The following is a 22,086-nucleotide window of genomic DNA, read 5'->3' on the forward strand; positions in this document are numbered from 1 at the left end:
TACCCAACCTCTTGAATGAGACCTTGCTACGGGAGCCTCGATTTGTAGTAGCAGGAACTGACTGATTGGGTAGAGACAGATGCGGATGGAGCGGCAGAGAGAGCGACAGTGCAGGGAATCCCAGGACAGCGCATAGCTAACAATCTGCAGCAATGCGAGAGGCACAAATGTTTTGCATAGTGCTAGGTGGCACAGAGAGGTGTGCAATGGTGCGAGATGCATGGAGATGTTGCAGTAGCGTAGATGTCAGAGAGGGAGCACCTGTTAGCAGCAGGTAGAGCTTCAGCATCAGAGGGTGTTTCTATCCCAACAGGGAGGTCAGTTGGGAGGTGCAGTGCGGATGCAATGCTGGGAGATAGAACCAGCAGCAGCACGGATGCAGTCAGAGATCAAAGTGACAGAGGCTAGAGCAATCAGATACTGAAGAGCACAGAGATGCAAAGTTTCAGTCGACAGAGGCAATAGCAGTCAAAGACTTTGATGATAGAGCAAGTGGACCGGCTAGATGTGTTGCATGGAGAACATTCCAGAGTTACAGGATCGGGTTTATGAGGAAGCCTTTCTTGTTGAGAGGGAGTGTTGAAAAGTGTGCAACAAGAAATGCTTGTTAAGAATGCAACAAGATGATGGAGCTTAGTGAAAAGAGTCGCCTTCACTAAGTGGGCCCGCAGGCAAATTATGGCGCAAGTTCTATTTTTTATCCCAGCAGGGATGATCACAGTGTGGGTGACCACAGTATGAGTGATCACAGTGTAGATGATCACAGTGTGGGTGATCACAGTATGATTGATCACAATGTGGGTGACCACAATGTGAGTGATCACAGTGTGAGTGATCAAAGTCTATTTTTAGACTGGCTGTCAAAAATAGAAAAGTCAAATATTATTGTCTCATAATAATATTTGGAGTATAAACTTGATCTTATTCTCTTGGAGCACTTCAGGATGAGCTACGGATGTGGTACATGCAGATCCCAGAGGGAAATATGTGGTTACCTATGGGATGACTAACATTTGCATGCAGGACTTCAGTTAGAACTCAAGTGAGTTGAGTTTAGTGGACTGGAGGTGCAGTTGATGGAGTTGTGTTCAGTTTAGCCTTGTTAAACTAGTTGTATTTAGTCTAACTGATCAATAGACTAGAGATGAGTTGGGTGAATTAGTTATTAATTAATTCACAAGTTATTAACTCATAATGCAACTATAGAATACATCAGTTAACTCAGTTGCATGTCAGTGCATGTTCAGTTCAGCAGGGACAGGTGTTAGAGGATCAGATTGCTATCAGTTGTGACTATAGCTGTGCATGATGATTTGCACAATCAGAGGGATTGAGTATGCCAATGAATTGGCCAATATCAAGAATTGTAGCTTGTGCTCACGTCCAATAGAGTGTGAGTGATTATTTGCAGGTCAAATACGAGTTTGGTAAGCCATTCTCATCAGTTCTTGAGCAGGTATTGAGCTGGAGAGGCAGGCAAGCAGTGGAATAGATTTGGAGATCAGATCTGAGCTGTATTGTGTGTAACAGGTGGAGCTGGTACTAGATTGCTTGTGATAAGCATTGTACTTTGTAATGTTACATGATTCAATCAATGTAATATACAGATAGTGTGGGGTTTTTAGCGAGATGCTTTCCCCGGGATACATACTGTGTTAATGAGTTTGATTGATGCTTCTATGTGTGCATGTGAATGTTTCTGCTTCTGTAAATTGATGATCAATGTAGAGGAGATTATGTATTATACATGTTCTTCTTATAATTGTATGATCAGGATAATCTCTGTGAATATGTGTTAAATTATTCAAAATTTCTACACCATGATACATCCTTCTTGTGCACTAATACTACTGGAGCAGAGAAAGAACTTTGACTCAGTTGAATTATCCCAGCCTCTAGCATTTCTGCAACCATATGTTCAATTCACTCTTTTGGGCATAGGGATATCTATAAGGCCTGATTTTTGGAGGAACACTTCCTGAAATCAGATGAATAGCATGATCATGATCACGAATAGGTGGGAGACCTTTGGGAGTCTCAAATACCTTGGAATGATTGTTCAAGACTTTTTGGAGATCTGGAGAAATAGATGATTCCAATGTGGAAACATCTAGAGAACATAATTGTGCAATTACTGGTGGGCTCCAGTATTGCAGCAATAATGCTGCAACTCCTAGGGCTCGCTTCTTTACTTTTATCAACCCGGTAGTTCGTAACAAACTTGGAGGCGATGGTGCTATATGCACAAGTACTAGCTCTTGCCGTGGCTGTCACTGGATCAGCTGGCACAAGTCTGCTTAGGAGCTTAAGCCAACTTCTATGAGCTCTTAGAAGAATCTTTTAAATATGATGGAGAAAAGCTAACTCAAAGGATGCTAATCTACTTGCAAAAAGAAGCGGAAAGCTGAAAGGAAATGCAAACCCTAGGAAACCCTAGTTTTACCGACTAACCCTACTGGTGCGAGTAAAAGGATGAAAGCTATAGAAATGGATGCCATTGACTTCTAGAAAGGTAAAATGCATGTGGCTAAGCTACTTCTAAAGAGAAATATGAAGAAAACATCTTTTTCATTTTTGAGTAATTTAGCAAAGTTATTATGCATGTGCTTTGACTATTTTTTCTATGCAGAGGTTGATTGGCGAAAGAAAATGCTTGCAGGAGGTTGGAAAGGTGAGAAGAGGGCCTAAGGGGTCCCTAGCACCCTTCCAAAGAGTTTCACAGTGATCGGATCTCAACAATCTGCTTTCGTGAGCTTCTACAGGAAGTTTGTAGGGGTTCTACAGGATGTACTCTAGCTTCTACAGGATGTTCCGAAAGGGAATTTTGAAGGGCTGATGGTGGAAAAAAGGTGAAGAAGTGGGTATGGAGGTGAGATAAGGGTGTGAGGAGGTCTAGGACTTGGTGAATGAGGATGAGGAGTGGTTAAGGTGATCGGATTTGGTTCAAGGATGGAGGGAGCAATGCACAAGAATGTAGAAATTAGGGCAAAGTAGAAAAATGAGGCAAATGAAGGGCAAGAATCTGAGTTCGAGGATGGAGCAGGTTGCGTTGATGGGGTAAGGGTAGGTAAAGAGGTATTACAGATGCTCTACACACTATTTCTCAAGACTGATCGAAGAAAGACTAGAAAAACCAAAGATCTAGCTATTTTAACCTACTTTGACCTAGAAACTAGAAACCATGATGGACAGAATTTTATTGGCAAAAAATCATGTAAAACAACAATGAAAACCAAGCAAGAACAGATCTAAGCATGTAATCATAACTGGTATCAACTTTTGCAACTAAGAATCTAACACTAGCAATTGCATGAAGAAGCAAGAACAGTGTTTTTGTGGCAGCAAGGACACCTTGGTCTTAGCTCATGGTCCCAAGGAGGGAGAGGTGAGATCAAGGGTTGCTTGATGGCCTTTATCGAAGATATTTTCTACTACCAACCTATCAAATCAACCTGAACATGAAAAGCTATTTCAATAATCAAAAGCAACATAAATAACAAAACAAGATTTTAACCTAAATAACAGATTTTATTCTAAGAATGCAGCAAAGACACATCAAAGTACACAAAGGAGGTATTGGGCACTTGGTTTGGGCCCAAAACCAAGAGATACAACCTCCTAAGGAAGATTAGAGCTGGTGCAAAGCTGGATTCATCTTTATTGATCAAAAGAATAGTTACATCCCAAAAATTGTCTACAAGAAAAAGCTTGCAAATGTGTTGAAATGCAGAGCTAACCTACTGCCAAAAAAATGACTAACTTCTGACCAACCCAAATGAGGCCCTAAGACCTCTTATTTATACAAATTGAGGACCCCAACAGTCCTACTAAACTTTAGCGACTCAACTGCCAAAACTTGCAATTAATAGCAACTTTACTAGCCCTTGCTCGGCTGCCCTTGTGATAATCGATGTGGTGGCCCTTGAACTCTGAGATGCTGGTGGAGAATTTGAGGTAAGGGATCATAAATGAAGGGGATACCTTCCTACAAATCCTCTCCACGAATTTGGCTGCCAAGTGCTCATTTAAACCTTTGATTTTGTCTCCAAATTGACCAAAAAGACTGCATAAAGCACACATTAGACTTGTTGGCATAATGACTAACCCAATTCACTCTATTAGCATAAATATAATCAAAAACATGCAATAAACTAATGAGGATGGTGGATTAAGTCGAATTAGGAGGCTGAATGAGCCCATATAATTACTCATTTCTGGGGCTCATCATCACCCCTTACTGAAAGTGTTCCCCATCCTCTGAGCAACTAATCCATCTCCTCATCTTGGATGGCCCTGGTGGCCTCCCTATCATCCCAAGCTTCTGATGGGGTCTACTCATGTGTGCCATAAAATTTTGCCTTCTTTTCCATGTCCTTCCACTATTCCTCCTAGTTTGCTTGTTTGAATTCTTATGCTTTTATTGGCCTTAAAATACATGGAGGCCTACCTTTTTATCTTTTCTTTTTGTTTTGTAGGTGTGCTTAATGAAGCAAGCACAACTGCTACCTCCCTTGCCAATATTTCAGGTGATTTCTCCTCTCACTGTTCTTCTTCCATGCTTCCTGTAGAAGCCCCTGTGTCAACCGTTTCTGTCTATGGTGCTATTGTTTTAGGCCGTTTCTTTCCCTTTTGTTTCTGTGTGTCTACTTTGGCTATGACAGCTTTCATTTGGGCTTTCTCAGCCTTTTCTGCCCTACTCTGCATCCTCCTTTTCCGTGGTGTTTGTGCTGTTGTCTGCACCTCTGTTTTAGGCTCAGCAACCTGGCCCATTTCTCCTTTTCCTCTCTATTCTTGCTGTGCCTGGATGTCTTGCGGTTTTTCACCATCGGTTTTCTCACCTTTTTCAATGTGTTCTTCTTCCTCACTACTGGATGGGGTGATATCTTTGGCCAAAACTCTGATATTGTCATCCCTAGACATGTTTCGGAAGATTTCCCATGATATGGGGACAATGTAGGTGTGCAGGGCATCTTCTACTAATAATTTTATGAGCCCATGATGGGCCATCTGGTCTGGAATCATTTCACTCATTTTTGTCCCACATTCAACCAATGATTGAAGAAGAAAATACGGAATGCTTAGTTTCATTTTTGGAGGTAAATCAATTCCATGTCTAAGTTCACACAGTAACCTGAAATGATAACCATAGATAATGTTGAATCTTCCTTCACAGGTAATGTACTTCATGATTTGGAAACTGACTTCCCTCCAGAGAGGAGGCAAGCTGGCTCTCCTCACTCCATTTTTGTCCTCTACAGGATGTTCCTCAGGTAGGAAGAATGCTTTCTTGGCAGCTTGGCCCAATGTCCTCTCTTCTTTGCTCCAAGATATCCCTAATGGTAGACCAGTAACTCGACTAATGAGCTCAGGGGTTATCTCTAGGGTCAAACCCCTAAAATTGACTGTGGCCTGTGTCTTTGATTGAGATCTCAGGGACATTAAAAATTCTTCAGCTATCTCCTCATCGTGACCCTGGATTTTGTCAAAGAACGGCATCCAATTGGCTCGTGTGAAAAGGTTCACCACCTCAGGATTCTCACGCAATTTGCTAGAGTCCGAGGGTTCCCTTCTTATGAATCCCCCTGGCATGGTGAGAGTTCTCCCTTTTTAATGCTTTGGTTAGAAAAGGAAATGTTGTTTATGGTTTCCCCCTGGACTCAAGGAAGAATTCCTTGGCTGTTTAATATCAATGAGCAACAATTCCCTGGTTTCAAGACTGTTGTGACTCAGCTCTCAGCTATCTGGTTATGAAAGGAAGAGTTTTGCTTCTACAGACAGAGGACAGAGACCAAGTTTTCTTCTCAGGACACATTCAAATATGCAAATTTTAAAATTTTCCATACACAGGTTGGCCCCCACAGTTGCATATCTTCTCTACAGGAGAATTTTAAAGACAAGAAATGCGAAGGAGAATCTTGACGCAGACACAACTAAGAAAATCAATGCAACACACAGGCAAACGTTTTATTTCCAATTCATAGGCAGATTTTTCATTGATTTTCCAATCTCATACCATGTTCAATTCACCACTTTGCACAAACAAATCATGCACAAAGAAGATTTCCTGAGCCTACCTCGTTTTGAGCTTGAAATTCGCCGAAAATCCCAGGTTTTCTTTCTGCACAGTTGTCTCTGCCTTTCCTGTAGAAGGCTCTCATTTCTTGTAGAATGAAAATGTGCTTCTTGTAGAGCCCGATAAGCGGGAGATTTTTTTTAAAAATGGCAGAAATCTCGAAAAATCAAGTAGGAATCTTGCAGAGGACCACTAGTTAGCTGATCTGGAAGTGGAGGACGTGTGCTTCAGTTGTGAATGTCATGAAGATGCAGTGAACAAAGAGTGTTGAGAGTTTCAGTCGAGCATCATTTAACTGCAGCATGATTTGTGTGAGAAGATGAGGTGGTAGAAATGTGCATTGTCATTATCTGGACTGTTGGTCCCTACTGCAGTGTCATCATGGGACTGGATGTCTTCTGCCTGTAATCCCTTACCATCAGTTGCGCTAGAGTTCAACATCTGCCACCACCTGTTTTTTTTTTAATTTCCCGTGAATGACTATACATGTGTGCTGGTGATCCCTGGATGAGTGCAATCAAACCAACTGAGGGTGTCGAGTTGACTGGCCAACATTCTAGCTTAATCCAACCACTTCATTCATTCATGCACTTTCGAATCATATAGATGCAAATAGAGGAACTGGTTTAGACACATACCTGTAAATCGACATGCTACTTGGTCCTTTTTGCTACTGCATGCTCATATTATGTGGATGCATGCTAGTCCGTTTGCTGATACATGGCTTATTTTCTGGTGCAGGTATCCTTTCGCTGGATCTACACTGCAGGAGCCTGCTTCAACGTTTAGATTTGCACCCTCATGCTGTTGATGCTGAATTTTTACAAGACAGCAACTTGTTTTCTCCATAGCTCCCAAACGATAGATCGGATTGACCTGAAACTTTCCGAGCATGCTTCTATCATTGTTATGCACCTCCCATAGCAAAATTGTGGTCAATGGATGCACGAATATCAAGAAAAACTGAAAATGGCTGAATATTACAGGGGTCAATTTCTCAGAAACCGTGCATCAGAATCGGCTGAAACTGCTTGGGTAGGTTACTATCACCTATATGCATCTCCCCATGAAATAGGTTTTGAAATGGATGCACGGATATGGAGAAAATGCAAAAATGGCTGAAGGTGATGGAGGCTAATTTCTTGGAAACCGTGCACTGGAATTGGCTGAATTTGCTTTGCCATGTTGCCATCATCCCTATACAACTCCCCATAAAATGGTTTTTGTAAATGGATGCACGGTTTTCACATGAGGGAAAAAACAAATTCCAGCACTATGTATTTTTGTTTCAAATCATTCTGCAGTTTTTGGCACAGTGAGAAAAAATGAGCTTAGGCTATAATGCAGACTTGGAATTGATGGGAGAGAGGTTTGAAGATTGTAGGAGGACTTATGAACCCTTTATGAAGCTATCATGTTCGCCAAACTGCCTTTTAAAATCCATTTCTCACTTCCTGTAATTTCTACAGGAACTTCCTGTAGAACACACATTTTTTGGGAAAGAAGCACAATGAGATGGAAAAAATAATGGATAAGGGTGAGGGATGGAAACATGGATGTTTACAGGCCTCATGGACATATTCCCAGCCTTTGGATCCTCTTCGGAGATCAATTTTGGCTTGTTTGTAGGCTTCCTGTAGAAGACACAAAACTTCCTGTAGAAGACACAGAACTTCCTGTAGAAGGCATAGAACTTCCTCTGTCTTTGTTTTGGGCGATCCTCCTAACCTGAAATGTCCTTGCTGCAACCTGCAATTATTCAATGGAAATTATGTTTATTTTTCTTTTTTTTTTTGAAAACAACGAGGGCACCTCATGGAGGTTTTCACCCTAATTGCCTACCCTGGGCGCCTCCAAGGGAGGTTTTCACCCAGGGATTTCATTTTCCTTTTATTTTCTCTTCTTTCTAACCCATTGACCGCCTCATGGAGGTTTTCAATGAATGAGCCAATCTAAGGCGCCTCCGAGGAGGTTTTCGCCTTGGATTTTTATTTTCCTCTTATTTTCATTTTTTTTCTTTTTTCTTTTTTCCTACCCTACCCTACTTGAAAAACGAAATCATTTTCAAGTATAAGAATACTTCAAATGGAGCCATGTTCACATTGAGATTAGAGACAAAATGATGTGGAGGCTTGAAATGCATGCTTTGACAGGGATCCGGATTTCAAAGACCAAATGATTTGACTTTGAAGGGATCAAGCATAGCTGAGGAAGAGAGTACTGCTGCAACTTAGTGACCATCCGAAACCATATCTCAATATAGCTCTGAAATCATTGGTCCTTTTGCTGATCTAGATCATGTTTCATGTCACCTTCTACCATGACCTTCTCATCTTCCTCTTTTTTCGGATTTTTCTCTTGAATATATGGAGGATTTGATGGTAACCATGAGGGAGCTCTCTCGATCTCTGATTCTGATGTCTTCTCTTCATCAAGTGCAGCCCATGGTTCTTTGATCTCCTCTTTTGAATCTTCTTTTACTGGATGTGATCCTTCAGTGCTGTCAATATAATCTCTTTTCTCCAATACTCTTCCTGAGCTATGGTGAAGATCATTGAGCTCAAGAGGAGTTGTTTGGAAATGTTATACCTCAGCTTTGCAATTGGGTTGAGCTACTCCAATGGGCAGGTTTTGAAATGGTGGTACGGGTAGTTGAGTGGGGGTGTATATTTGAGATGGATGTGGATGGGGTTGTGCTTGGGCAGGTGGTGGAGGAAAAGGAGCGGAAGGAGTGTTGTATTGGGGCCTCCACCCCTGATGAGGTGCATTCCACTGAGGCTATGGCTGAGCATAGGGGTGAAATGGATGAGCAGTTGGTTGGGCATAATATGGAGATGTGAAGGACCAAGGAGGAGGTGTGGACTAGAAAGAATGAGCAAGGGGACCCTAAGAAGGCATGGGAGTGGTTTTATAGGGGTCATAATAGGTTTGGGATTTACCTTGCATTCCCTACTGGTAAGGTATGGGTCCATGTGGCCTCATTTGGTTCATGAAATAGAGTGGTTTAGTGGCTCTTTTGGCCCCCTGATATGCAGCTTTAATTCCTGGCAAGGAAGGGCACTGGTTCATAGGATGGTCTCTTTCACAAAAAAAACACACTTTTATGGAGTGCAATGGACATTCATTCCTAGGATGCTTTCTAGTGCACCTGGGACAAAAGATGGCCAAAGCCCTCTTGGCTTCCTCTTGCTTCCTTTGGACCCACAAGGTATCCAGTTGCATGGCAAGAAACTGCCTCACCTCGCTCTTGAAATCTTCCTTCTGATTTTCAAATTCATTTTTGGATAAGGTACTGCTCCCAACATTTATGCTTGTAGCCATTTGCTCCAGAGGAATGTTTTCTTCTTCTTCTCCCCTAGAGATTCTTCAAATATGCCTTGATGTCCACCTAGGGCTTCTTCTTAATCACAGCCATCGAAGAAGAGAGAAGGTTGGTTGTGTGAAGCAGTGGGGGGTGTTGTACAAATATTTTTCTGACTTATCTCTACTCCTACGAGGCATGAAAGGAAATCTTTTTGGTTGATTTTTGTTTCTTTTTTCTTCTTGTACCTGCAAAAACTAAAATAGATTGAACTGCAACTAACTAAAATCTATCTTGCTGAAATGAAAATGAGGAATTGAAATGAAAGCAGGAAAGGACTAATCTATTTTGCTGAAATGAAATTGCAGGAATGAAATGCTAAGCTACGCTTGCAGAATTGAAATTGGGGAATTGAAATGCTAATCTACGCTTGCAAAAATGAAATTATGGAATTGAAATGCTAATCTATGAAAGCAGGAAATGTCTAATTGACTTTTGCAGAAATGAAATTGCAAAATGGAAATGAAACAATCTACTCTACACTTGTTGAAATAAACTACTTAGCAGAAGGTTGTAGTAGAAAATAGAAGAAAAGCAGCAATCACCAATAGTCTGATGCTTCCCCAACAAAGGGGCGCCAAAAAGATGGTGGGCTCCAGTATTGCAGCAATAAAGCTGCAACTCCTAGGGCTCCCTTCTTTACTTTTATCAACCCGGTAGTTCGTAACAAACTTGGAAGCGACGATGCTATATGCAAAAGTACTAGCTCTTGCCACGGCTGTCACTGGATCAGTTGGCACAAGTCCGCTTAGGAGCTTAAGCCAACTTCTATGAGCTCTTAGAAGAATATTTTAAATATGATGGACGAAAGCGAAGTCAAAGTGTTGGAAATAATACTGAGAGGGGGGGTGAATCAGTATTATCAGAACTATAAAACTTTTTCAATGCTCAGAAACATATACGCTACTTTCGTTAAGTGAACCAGCGTGTACACGCAACTGTGTCTAAAGAAAACAGCGTATAACCAGAAATCTTATAATTCAGTTAGTTTATCTTCAGTTAAGTGCATAAGGACATTATTCACCATATTAAGAGTAAACAGATGCAGTAGAACAGATCACACAAAAACCACACACATGAACACCATGATATAAGGTGGAAACCCAATGTGGGTGAAAACCACCTGCTGCAAGTCGTCTCTATCTTTCTTTAATATGAAACTTCAGTTTACATTCTTTTTGTACTGGTGCAGCCTTATACCAGTACGCAGGCTACAACCTGCAGAAGGCTACAACCTTCTCTCGTTCTCCAAACTTCCTTGGAAGGGAGCTCCAACCCCCTTTGCTCTTGTACTAGCCAAGATACTAGTACGTAGGTGCTGGCCTACAATCTTCTTTCTTTCAGGTACCACCTTTCATACATTTTCAGACTGGATATTCCTGAAACACAACATTACAATCTGAAGACCACAATTCATTCAACTTTCACAACAGATCATTGAAGCACAAAACATCCAATACTAGCATCATCAATCACTGAACCACTGAAACCCTGTCAATCACCAGTTACCAGAACACAGAGCAGACTACAGAACTCTGCAATAACAGTCAGACCCAACTGTAAACCCAAAAATCAAACTTCAAAAGATATACGCTACTTCAATGAGAGAAACCCGCGTATACACGCGCTTTTACCGAAGACAACCGGCGTACAGATCTAAAAATAAATTCTCTCAACTTGCAGCTGTACCAGACATCAGTTAGACCCAGAACATAACATTGTGTCAGTATGCAGATCTAGAAATACGCATAATCAACCATATCATAATAGTGCATTTCAAATCATTAGATCCCGATCTATCCTTAGATCTAGTCTTCCATCAACCGAAGTGATCTCTCCTTAGTTTAGATCAAGCAACCCAGAACCTGCATACCAGATCTCTTTCTTTTTCAGATATTCAAGCCTTTTCAAAGATGATGCTTGCCTAATGATCTTCTTCTCCTTATATAGCCTTAGGCCTTGCTCAATACCAAGAGCCAAAACCATAGAGATCCAATACCATCAACTTAAAAACTAGGGATCAGCACGTCTGTCGAGATACTTTGGTCAAAAGACATAGGCTCAAGTACCGAGGACTAACTACCACAGACCAAAAGGAAGTTTCCCGACATATACACCCTTTTCTGTTCATGCATCTGCGTGTATACGCGCCTTCGTATATAGCTCTCCTGCGTATACGCGACTTAGTATGCAGATCACTAGCGTGTATACGCAACTTCGACTTAATTAACCTGCGTATATGAGATTTTTCTTCATTCTGTAATCTGAACGGAGATCTGTCATCAAAGAGAGTTGCCATCAAGGACAACACCAGTATCATAGCGCCACACCTGTGCCAAAATGCCAACAATCTCCCCCTTTGGACTTGATGGCAACCTCAAGCTCCTTAGAATCATTCTCCCCCTTTGTCATCAAGGGCAAAGGGCTGTGCTCCCCCTGAGTACATGCTGATACCTCTGCTTGGCTGTGCTGAATCATGCTCCCCCTGACTGTAGGCAAGATCTGCAAACGATGTTCTTCAAAGAGAACCAAGACTTATACACCATAAGGGACCTTCCTATCACCAAAAGACTTAATACATACATCCATACTCCCTACCAAGAGGGGACACATCAGAAACAACCAATTATATTACATCATTCATCCCAGGCATAGTGGGGAAACCAACATAGGCCGTTACATGACCTTGACACCATAAAAGAGATATCACAAAAGAGATACATGACATAGAGACAACAGATCTAGACCAAGACTTATGAAAGTCACCAGCAGCATCTAATAAACATCTTTTAGATCAGCAACCAGGATTTCTTTCTGAGCTCCTTCTCCTGAAACCAACAACCAAAACATCTAAATGCCAACAATGCTTTATGAGACTTTTAAGCTGCTCCCCCTGAACCTGTGCCTGCTGCACCCCCTGAAACTGTGCCTGAAGAATTCTGACATACCCATCTCAGACCTTTTCAAACCAAAGTTTGCCCTTGCTGTTCAGAACTCCATATACGCGATTTCTCCTGCATAAAACAGCGTATGTACGCGGATATACTTTCTGAAACAAGCGTACAACATACACGCGACTTACCCCGCATAAATCGGCGTATATACGCGGATATCCCTTACGTAAATTGCGTATACCAACTTTTCTGTAGAACAGACAAGCTTTAACAGCAGGATGAAGCATCAACTACTCCCAGCTTTTGTCTGAGATATTCAAAAGTTTCCCTGGGCAGTGGTTTTGTGAGAATATCAGCAACTTGTTCCTTAGAAGGAACATACTCCAACTTGACCTTCTGCTCAAGCACTTGTTCCCGAAGAAAATGGTACTTGATTGGTATGTGCTTGGTCTTCGAGTGCATGACTGGATTCTTTGAAATGCTGATTGCACTTGTATTATCACATAAGATAGAGACTGGTGGAGTGCAAGTGATTTGAAAGTCCTGCAAGGTCTGCATCATCCAAAGAAGTTGTGTGCAACAAGATGCCGCAGCCACATATTCTGCTTCAGCTGTAGATAAGGCAATCGAACTCTATTTCTTGCTGAACCAAGATACTAATCTGGAACCCATGAAGAAAGCACCACCACTTGTGCTTTTCCTATCATCCACACTTCCAGCCCAATCTGCATCTGTGTAAGCATGAAGAGTGAGATCTGTATTTCTAGGATACCATAAGCCATAGTTTTGGGTCCCTTGAAGATACTTGAAGATTCTTTTGACTGCCTGAAGATGAGTTTCCTTTGGGTTGGCTTGAAATCTTCCAACAATTCCTACTGCATGTGTAATATCTGGTCGGGTACCTGTCAAATAAAGCAAACTCCCAATCATGGATCTATAAGTGGGTTGGTGAACTGCTGCTGATTCATCATTTGCACTGAGGCTGCATCCTGTAACCATGGGTGTACATACTGGCTTTGACTCTTCCATGCCATACTTCTTCAAGATCTGCTTGAGGTATTTGGTTTGAGACAAGAAGATACCTCCTTCATTTTGTTGGATTTGCAATCCAAGAAAATATGTCAATTCTCCAAGTAGTGACATTTCGAATTCTTTCTGCATAACCAAGGCAAAGTTTTGACTCATAGTCTCTTCATTGCTGCCAAAGATAATATCATCTACATAAACAACAAGAATTAGCAATTTGTTATTTTCAACTTTTATATAGAGATTGCTATCTGCTGATCCTTTTGAAAAGCCTTGTTGGTGAAGATATTTGTCCAACCGATAGTACCAAGCCCTTGGAGCTTGTTTGAGTCCATAGAGAGCCTTTTTCAATCTGCATACAAGGTTTGGATCATTCCCAAGAATGAAACCATCTGGCTGCTCAATATATACTTCTTCTTCTAAGTCTCCATTCAGAAAGGCTGATTTCACGTCCATTTGAAATACCTTGAAGTTTTGAAAGCTTGAGAGAGCAAGGAACATTCGGATGGCCTCAAGTCTTGCCACAGGAGCAAAGGTCTCTTCAAAATCTATTCCTTCTTGCTGCGCATACCCTTTACAAACAAGTCTGGCCTTGTTCCTAATTACTTCTCCATTTTCATTCAATTTATTCTTGAAGACCCATTTTGTTCCTATTACATTCTTATCTTTTGGTCTAGGAACTAATTCCCAAGTGTTGTTCTTTTCGATCTGCTCAAGTTCTTCATCCATTGCTTTGACCCAACATTCATCTTTGCATGCCTCTTTCACATTTTGTGGTTCAGTGGAGGAGAGTAATGCCAAATAGCTTGAAGCTTCTGCAAGTGTCCTTCTTGTTTGTACTCCTGCTTCTTTCTGCCCCACAATCTGAGATTCTGGATGATTCTTTTGAACATATCTGGATGGAGTCTTCTCTTCTATTCTTGTCTGCTCCTCTGGTTCTTCTTGAGGTTCTTCTTCTTCTTGAGGTTCTTCTTCTTCATCATTCCGTCTTTGAGGGTAGCCTTCATCTTCTTCAATGTCTTCATGATGAACTTGCCTAGGAATATATCCCTTCTCATCAACCACTACATCAATGCTGTCAACAATTCTGCCAAGTCTTTTATTGTAGCACTTGTATGCTTTGCTATGTGGAGAATAACCAAGAAGAATGCCCTCATCTGCTCTTGGTTCAAGTTTGCCAAGTTGCTCATCAGTATTCTTAATATAACATTTGCTCCCAAAGATTTTGAAGTGCTTCACCGAAGGAGTCTCACCACTCCAGAGCTCATGAGGTGTTTGAGTGCTGTTTACTCGGACATTTGTTTTGTTAAGAATAATAACCGCAGCATGTGCAGCTTCACCCCAGAAGGTTGCGGGAGTACCTGATTCATCAAGCATAGCACGAGCCATTTGTTGGATTGTTCTGTTCATTCTTTCCACAACCCCATTTTGCTGAGGAGTTCTAGCTGTAGAGAATTCTCTTCTTATCCCATGTTCTTCACAGAAATCGAAAAATTCGTTTGAGGTAAACTCCCCACCTCTGTCAGATCTGAGGCACTTAATTTTGTGTCCTGATTCATTTTCAACCAAGGCTTTGAAGGATTTGAATTTTTCGAATGCTTCATCTTTGTGCTTCATGAGCCCTAACCAAACAAATCTGGAGAAATCATCAATGAATAATATCAGATATTCTTCTCCTCGAGGTGTCCTCTTCCTAAATGGACCACATACATCTGTATGGACTAGCTCGAGAGGCATGCTAGCTGATCCTTCCTTCTCTGGAAAGTTAGTTCTGGTTTGCTTTCCAAACTGACAAGATTTGCATATGGTATTGTCTGGAATTTTGATATCTGGAAGACCACGAACTGCCTGATATTTGCATGCTTTCCTTATTTGTGAAAAGCTTAGATGCCCCAACCTCCGATGCCATAGCCAATGTTCATCATCCTTGCTTAAGTAGCATTGTTGTCTTTCCTCAAAGATATATAGATTATTTGGAGTCCTTCTTCCTTTGATCACTGTTTTACCTGTATCAAGATCGCGAACACAACATCCATTTGATCTAAATATTACCTCAGTTCCTTGATCGCACATCTGACTGACACTCAGAAGATTATGCTTCAATCCATCAACATATAAAACATTTCCTGCTTTGACCTTCTCTTTCAACGGAGCAACACCTTTTCCTTTTATGGCTGCAGAGATATCGTTCCCAAAAGAAACTTTCTTCCCCTTTTCTAATGCGGTATATGACTCAAGCTTTTCTTTGTCCCCTGTCATATGCTTCGAACATCCGCTGTCAATGTACCATAGACTTTCTTGACCTTCTGCATAAAAGGCTATCCCACATCTTTCTGGTTGTGATTCTTTTATTCTCCATGTTCTAACATTTGAGGTTTGTTCCTTCTGAGTTGTCTTCCGGAACCTTCTCCTGCATTCAGAGTCTTCATGACCAAAGTTATTACAAATAGAGCATTCAACTTCATTTTCAAGAACCGAAAAGTTGTTATAAGTCCTTTTCATGGTTCCAGTCATTCTCCCTTGCTTTTGAGCTTCTCTAGTCATGATTGTTTTGTAGGCAACACATTGAGCTGCTTTGTGACCGAAGTTATGGCAAGAAAAGCATTGGCCATTAAAGAAACTTCTGCGATAATCAGATCTATCATCCAACCGATTGTAGCTTCTATTCATTCTTGGAGAAAATTGGGAAGATTTTACCTGTGGCTGATTGTAGCTTCTGTTTGTCCTTAAGGCAGTTTGTCCCCGAATTTCTTGATGGTCTTTATTTGTTCTTGAGGTAAACTGTCCCTGATTCACCTGATGACTTTTATTTGGCCTTTGCTCGCTTCTCCTTGCTGCATCAAGATAACTTTTAGAGGTAGAGGCTTGAGATGTTTCTCCATTATATCCAAGACCTGTCTTGATCAGAGGAGATCGCTGCACATTGATAATCTCATCCAAGGTTTCAGATCCTTTAACAAACTTAAGATTAATTGCTTTGGTTTTCTCAATCTCCTTTCTAAGACAAACAATCTCACATTCCAATTTTTCAAGATGTTTTTCCTTTTCAGCTAGTTGACATTGTAGAGAATCAATAATATCACTCTTCTCTTCTAAACAAACTTTGAGATCTTTCATTTCTTCATAAAAGCCTTCTACATCTATAGCATCCATGTAGTCATCATCTTCAAAAGCCATTAAAAGTTTATATCTATTACCTTGTTCATCTTCATCACTATTTGAAAGTCCATCACTATCTTCATGAGTGTAATAGCTTTTCTTCCTTTCATATTGTTTCTTGTTCCATTTAACAGGTTCCTTTCCCTTGTCATTCTTATCTTTGTGAGGACATTTGGCAGCATAATGACCTACTCTTCCACAAGCAAAGCATTTAAAAGGTAACTTACCTTTGAACCTTCCAGAACCCCTTTGAAGATTTCTGACAAAATTTGATTCCTCTTCTTCATCTTCTGGCAGGTGACTTGCTTCATAATAATCTTCTTTGCCTGAAGCCTTGAAGGCAGCTTCTCTTCTGTCTGATGGACCTCCCTTTCTCATTTCATAAGCGGTTAGAATTCCGTGAAGCTGAGACATAGTAAGAATTTGCAAATTTTCCTTTTCTTCTATGGCAGACACTTTAGATTCAAACTTGGGGGACAAAGATCTTAGAACCTTTTCAACCACAATAGCCTCTTTTATTTCTTCACCCAAGTTTTGCATGCAATTGACAATCTCATCTAACCTAAGGAAGTAGTTAGCCACACTTTCATCATTATACATTCTGAGAGTCTCATACTTAATCCTGAGAGTTTGAAGTTTAGCACGCTTTACCTGATCGTCTCCTTCATAGCTCGTGACCATTTTATCCCATATTTCTTTTGCAGATTTATAGTGCATTACCTTCATGAATTCTGATTGAGAGATGCATCCCAATAGAGTATTGACTGCTTTCGCATTTGTTTCATATTTCTTTTTCTTGGCTGCATCTGTAGGAGTAGCTGAAGGAAAAGTGTAGTCTGTCTCTACGATGTTCCAAACTTCTGTACCAAGAGATTGAAGATATGCAGTAACTCTTACCTTCCAATAATTGAAGTTTGTCCCATCAAAAACCGGTGGCCTGATTGATGCTTCTTTCTCGTAGTTGCTCATGATGAACGATCTACCTTCAAGCGGTCAAGCTTCTCTGAAGGACCTGCTCTGATACCAATTGTTGGAAATAATACTGAGAGGGGGGGTGAATCAGTATTATCAGAACTATAAAACTTTTTCAATTCTCAGAAACATATACGCTACTTTCGTTAAGTGAACCAACGTGTACACGCAACTGTGTCTAAAGAAAACAGCGTATAACCAGAAATCTTATAATTCAGTTAGTTTATCTTCAGTTAAGTGCATATGGACATTATTCACCATATTAAGAGTAAACAGATGCAGTAGAACAGATCACACAAAAACCATACACATGAACACCATGATATAAGGTGGAAACCCAATGTGGGTGAAAACCACCTGCTGCAAGTCGTCTCTATCTTTCTTTAATATGAAACTTCAGTTTACATTCTTTTTGTACTGGTGCAGCCTTATACCAGTACGCAGGCTACAACCTGCAGAAGGCTACAACCTTCTCTCGTTCTCCAAACTTCCTTGGAAGGGAGCTCCAACCCCCTTTGCTCTTGTACTAGCCAAGATACTAGTACGTAGGTGCTGGCCTACAATCTTCTTTCTTTCAGGTACCACCTTTCATACATTTTCAGACTGGATATTCCTGAAGCACAACATTACAATCTGAAGACCACAATTCATTCAACTTTCACAACAGATCATTGAAGCACAAAACATCCAATACTAGCATCATCAATCACTGAACCACTGAAACCCTGTCAATCACCAGTTACCAGAACACAGAGCAGACTACAGAACTCTGCAATAACAGTCAGACCCAATTGTAAACCCAAAAATCAAACTTCAAAAGATATACGCTACTTCAATGAGAGAAACCCGCGTATACACGCGCTTTTACCGAAGACAACCGGCATACAGATCTAAAAATAAATTCTCTCAACTTGCAGCTGTACCAGACATCAGTTAGACCCAGAACATAACATTCCGTCAGTATGCAGATCTAGAAATACGCATAATCAACCATATCATAATAGTGCATTTCAAATCATTAGATCCCGATCTATCCTTAGATCTAGTCTTCCATCAACCGAAGTGATCTCTCCTTAGTTTAGATCAAGCAACCCAGAACCTGCATACCAGATCTCTTTCTTTTTCAGATATTCAAGCCTTTTCAAAGATGATGCTTGCCTAATGATCTTCTTCTCCTTATATAGCCTTAGGCCTTGCTCAATACCAAGAGCCAAAACCATAGAGATCCAATACCATCAACTTAAAAACTAGGGATCAGCACGTCTGTCGAGATACTTTGGTCAAAAGACATAGGCTCAAGTACCGAGGACTAACTACCACGGACCAAAAGGAAGTTTCCCGACATATACTCCCTTTTCTGTTCATGCATCTGCGTGTATACGCGCCTTCGTATATAGCTCTCCTGCGTATACGCGACTTAGTATGCAGATCACTAGCGTGTATACGCAACTTCGACTTAATTAACCTGCGTATATGAGATTTTTCTTCATTCTGTAATCTAAACAGAGATCTGTCATCAAAGAGAGTTGCCATCAAGGACAACACCAGTATCATAGCGCCACACCTATGCCAAAATGCCAACACAAAGGAGGCTAATCTACTTGCAAAAATAAGCGGAAAGCTGAAAGGAAATGCAAACCCTAGTTTTATCGACTAACCCTACTGGTGCAAGTAAAAGGATGAAAGCTACAGAAATGGATGCCATTGACTTCTAGAAAGGTAAAATGTATCTGAATAAGCTACTTCTGAAGAGAAATATGAAGAAAACATCTTTTTTCATTTTTGAGTAATTTAGCAAAGGCATGTTCTTTGACTATTTTTTCTGTGCAGAGGTTGATTGGTGAAAGAAAATGCTTGCGGGAGGTTGGGAAGGTGAGAAGAGGGCCTAAGGGGTCCCTAGCACCCTTCCAAAGGGTTTCACAATGATCGCATCTCAAGAATCCGCTTTCATGAGCTTCTACAGGAAGTCTGCAGGGGTTCTACAGGATGTACTGTAGCTTCTACAGGATGTTTCTACAGGATGTTCCGAAAGGGAATTTTGAAGGGATGATTGTGGAAAAAAGGTGAAGAAGTGGGTATGGAGGTGAGATAAGGGTGTGAGGAGGTCTAGGACTTGGTTAATGAGGATGAGGAGTGGTTAAGGCGATCGGATTTGGTTCAAGGATGGAGGGAGCAATGCACAAGAATGTAGAAATTAGGGCAAAGTGGGAAAATGTGGCAAATGAAGGGCAAGAATCTGAGTTCGGGGATGGAGTAGGTTGCGTTCATGGGGTAAGGGTAGGCAAAGAGGTATTGCAGATGCTCTGCACACTATTTCTCAAGACTGATCGAAGAAAGACCAGAAAAACCAAAGATCTAGCTATTTTAACCTACTTTGACCTAGAAACTAGAAACCATGATGGACAGAAGTTTATTGGCAGAAAATCATGTAAAACAATAATGAAAATCAAGCAAGAACAGATCTAAGCATGTAATCATAACTGGTATCAACTTTTGCAACTAAGAATCTACCACTAGCAATTGCATGAAGAAGCAAGAACAATGTTTTTGTGGCAGCAAGGACACTTTGGTCTTAGCTCATGGTCCCAAGGAGGGAGAGGTGAGATCAAGGGTTGTTTGATGGACTTTTTCAAAGATCTTTTCTACTACCAACCTATCAAATCAACCTGAACATGAAAAGCTATTTCAATAATCAAAAGCAACCTAAATAAAAAAACAAGATTTTAACATAAATAACAGATTTTATTCTAAGAATGCAGCAAAGACACATCAAAGTACACAAAGGAGGTAATGGGCACTTGGGTTGGGCCCAACCCCAAGAGCTACATCCTCCTAAGGAAGATTAGAGCTGGTGCAAAGCTGGATTCATCTTTATTGATCAAAAGAATAGTTACATCCCAAAAACTGTCTACAAGAAAAAGCTTGCAAATGTGTTGAAATGCAGAGCTAACCTACTGCCAAAAAAATGACTAACATATGACTAAAATCGAACTAAAAAATGAATAACTTCTGAACAAGCCAAATGAGGCCCTAAGCCCTCTTATTTATACAAATGGAGGACCCCAACAGTCCTCCTAAACTTTAGTGACTCGACTGCCAAAACTTGCAGTTAACAGCAACTTTACTAGCCCTTGCTCAGCTGCCCTTGTGACAATCGATGTGGTGGCCCTTGAACTCCGAGCTTCTGGTGGATAATTTGAGGTAAGGGCTCATAAATGAAGGGGATACCTTCCTACAAATCCTCTCCACGAATTTGGCTGCCAAGTGCTCATTTAAACCTTTGATTTTGTCTCCAAATTGACCAAAAAGACTGCATAAAGCACACATTAGACTTGTTGGCATAATGACTAACCCAATTCACTCTATTAGCATAAATATAATCGAAAACATGCAATAAACTAATGAGAATGGTGGATTAAGTCGAATTAGGAGGCTGAATGAGCCCATATAATTACTCATTTCTGGGGCTCATCAATTACACCCCTTTGTTCCTTTCTTATAAGCTTTGTCATACCGTTAGAGCTAATTATCTTTCCTAGTTTCTCTGCAATACCCCTTAATTCAACTTCCTTTCCTTCCACAGAAAATTTCATGAAAAGTTCTTGAAAATTAAAAGTTATTGTACCCAAGGATTGTAGCCATTGGACTCCTTGTACAACATCAGCACCTCCCATTGGGATGGAAAGCATTGGGCTAGTCAATACATATTCTCCCATCGATAGCTTGATATTATGGCACTTTCCAGAGCAGTTTATTATTCCTCCATTTTGCAACCATCACTTGACACTCTGGTGCTGGATATAAGAAGCAATTCAATTCTTTTGCTACCTTACAATCAATAAAATTGTGGGTACTTCCTGAATCAATCAACACTATTACCTTTTTCTTCTTGATTTGTCCTTCTATCTTGATGGTTTGAGGAGTGGTAATTCCAGCCAATGCATTACAAGATATGTTCGGATTCATTTCTTCTTTATCTAGGCTTTGTTCCTAGAGTATATCATCTTCTTTTAACCTTTCTTGCTCCTTTTCTTCTTCCTCTTCGCAATCTATGTAGAATAATTTCTTCTCAGCACACTTATGACCTTTAGTGTATTTTCTATCACAACTGTAACAAAGCCATTTTGCTCTTTTTTCTTCCAATTTTTGTGGTGTCAACCTTATAGGTTGTGGAAGACTAGGGGCAACAACACTTCCATCTTTATAGTTGTGAGTGGTATGCTTCCTGGCTGCCATAATTTTTCTTTCTATTTTTCTTTCTAACCTGAATGCCTTCTCTAATGAATCAGGTTCCCAAAGGTGAACATCATGTTGGATATTATCCTTTAAAGACCCTATGAACACATCAATCCTATGCTCCTCTAGAATATTTTTTACCCTTATGTTCAATTTTTGAACTCCTCAATGTGCTCCATTATTGAACCCTTTTGTTTGAGACTTATCAATTGGCTAAAAAAAGTGTTGCTTTTTGTATCCTCATAATGTGCTATCAATTCTTCCGTAAAAATTACCCAAGTGATAATTTGTTTATGAGAGAAAAGCCATTGATACCATACAAACTTATTTGGTTCCAAATATAAAGTTGCAATACGTACCTTTTG

Source organism: Pinus tabuliformis, chromosome 2_2 (genome assembly GCF_031772625.1).
Source record: "Pinus tabuliformis cultivar Carrire ecotype Pingquan chromosome 2_2, CPIR1, whole genome shotgun sequence".
Taxonomy (NCBI): Eukaryota; Viridiplantae; Streptophyta; class Pinopsida; order Pinales; family Pinaceae; genus Pinus; species Pinus tabuliformis.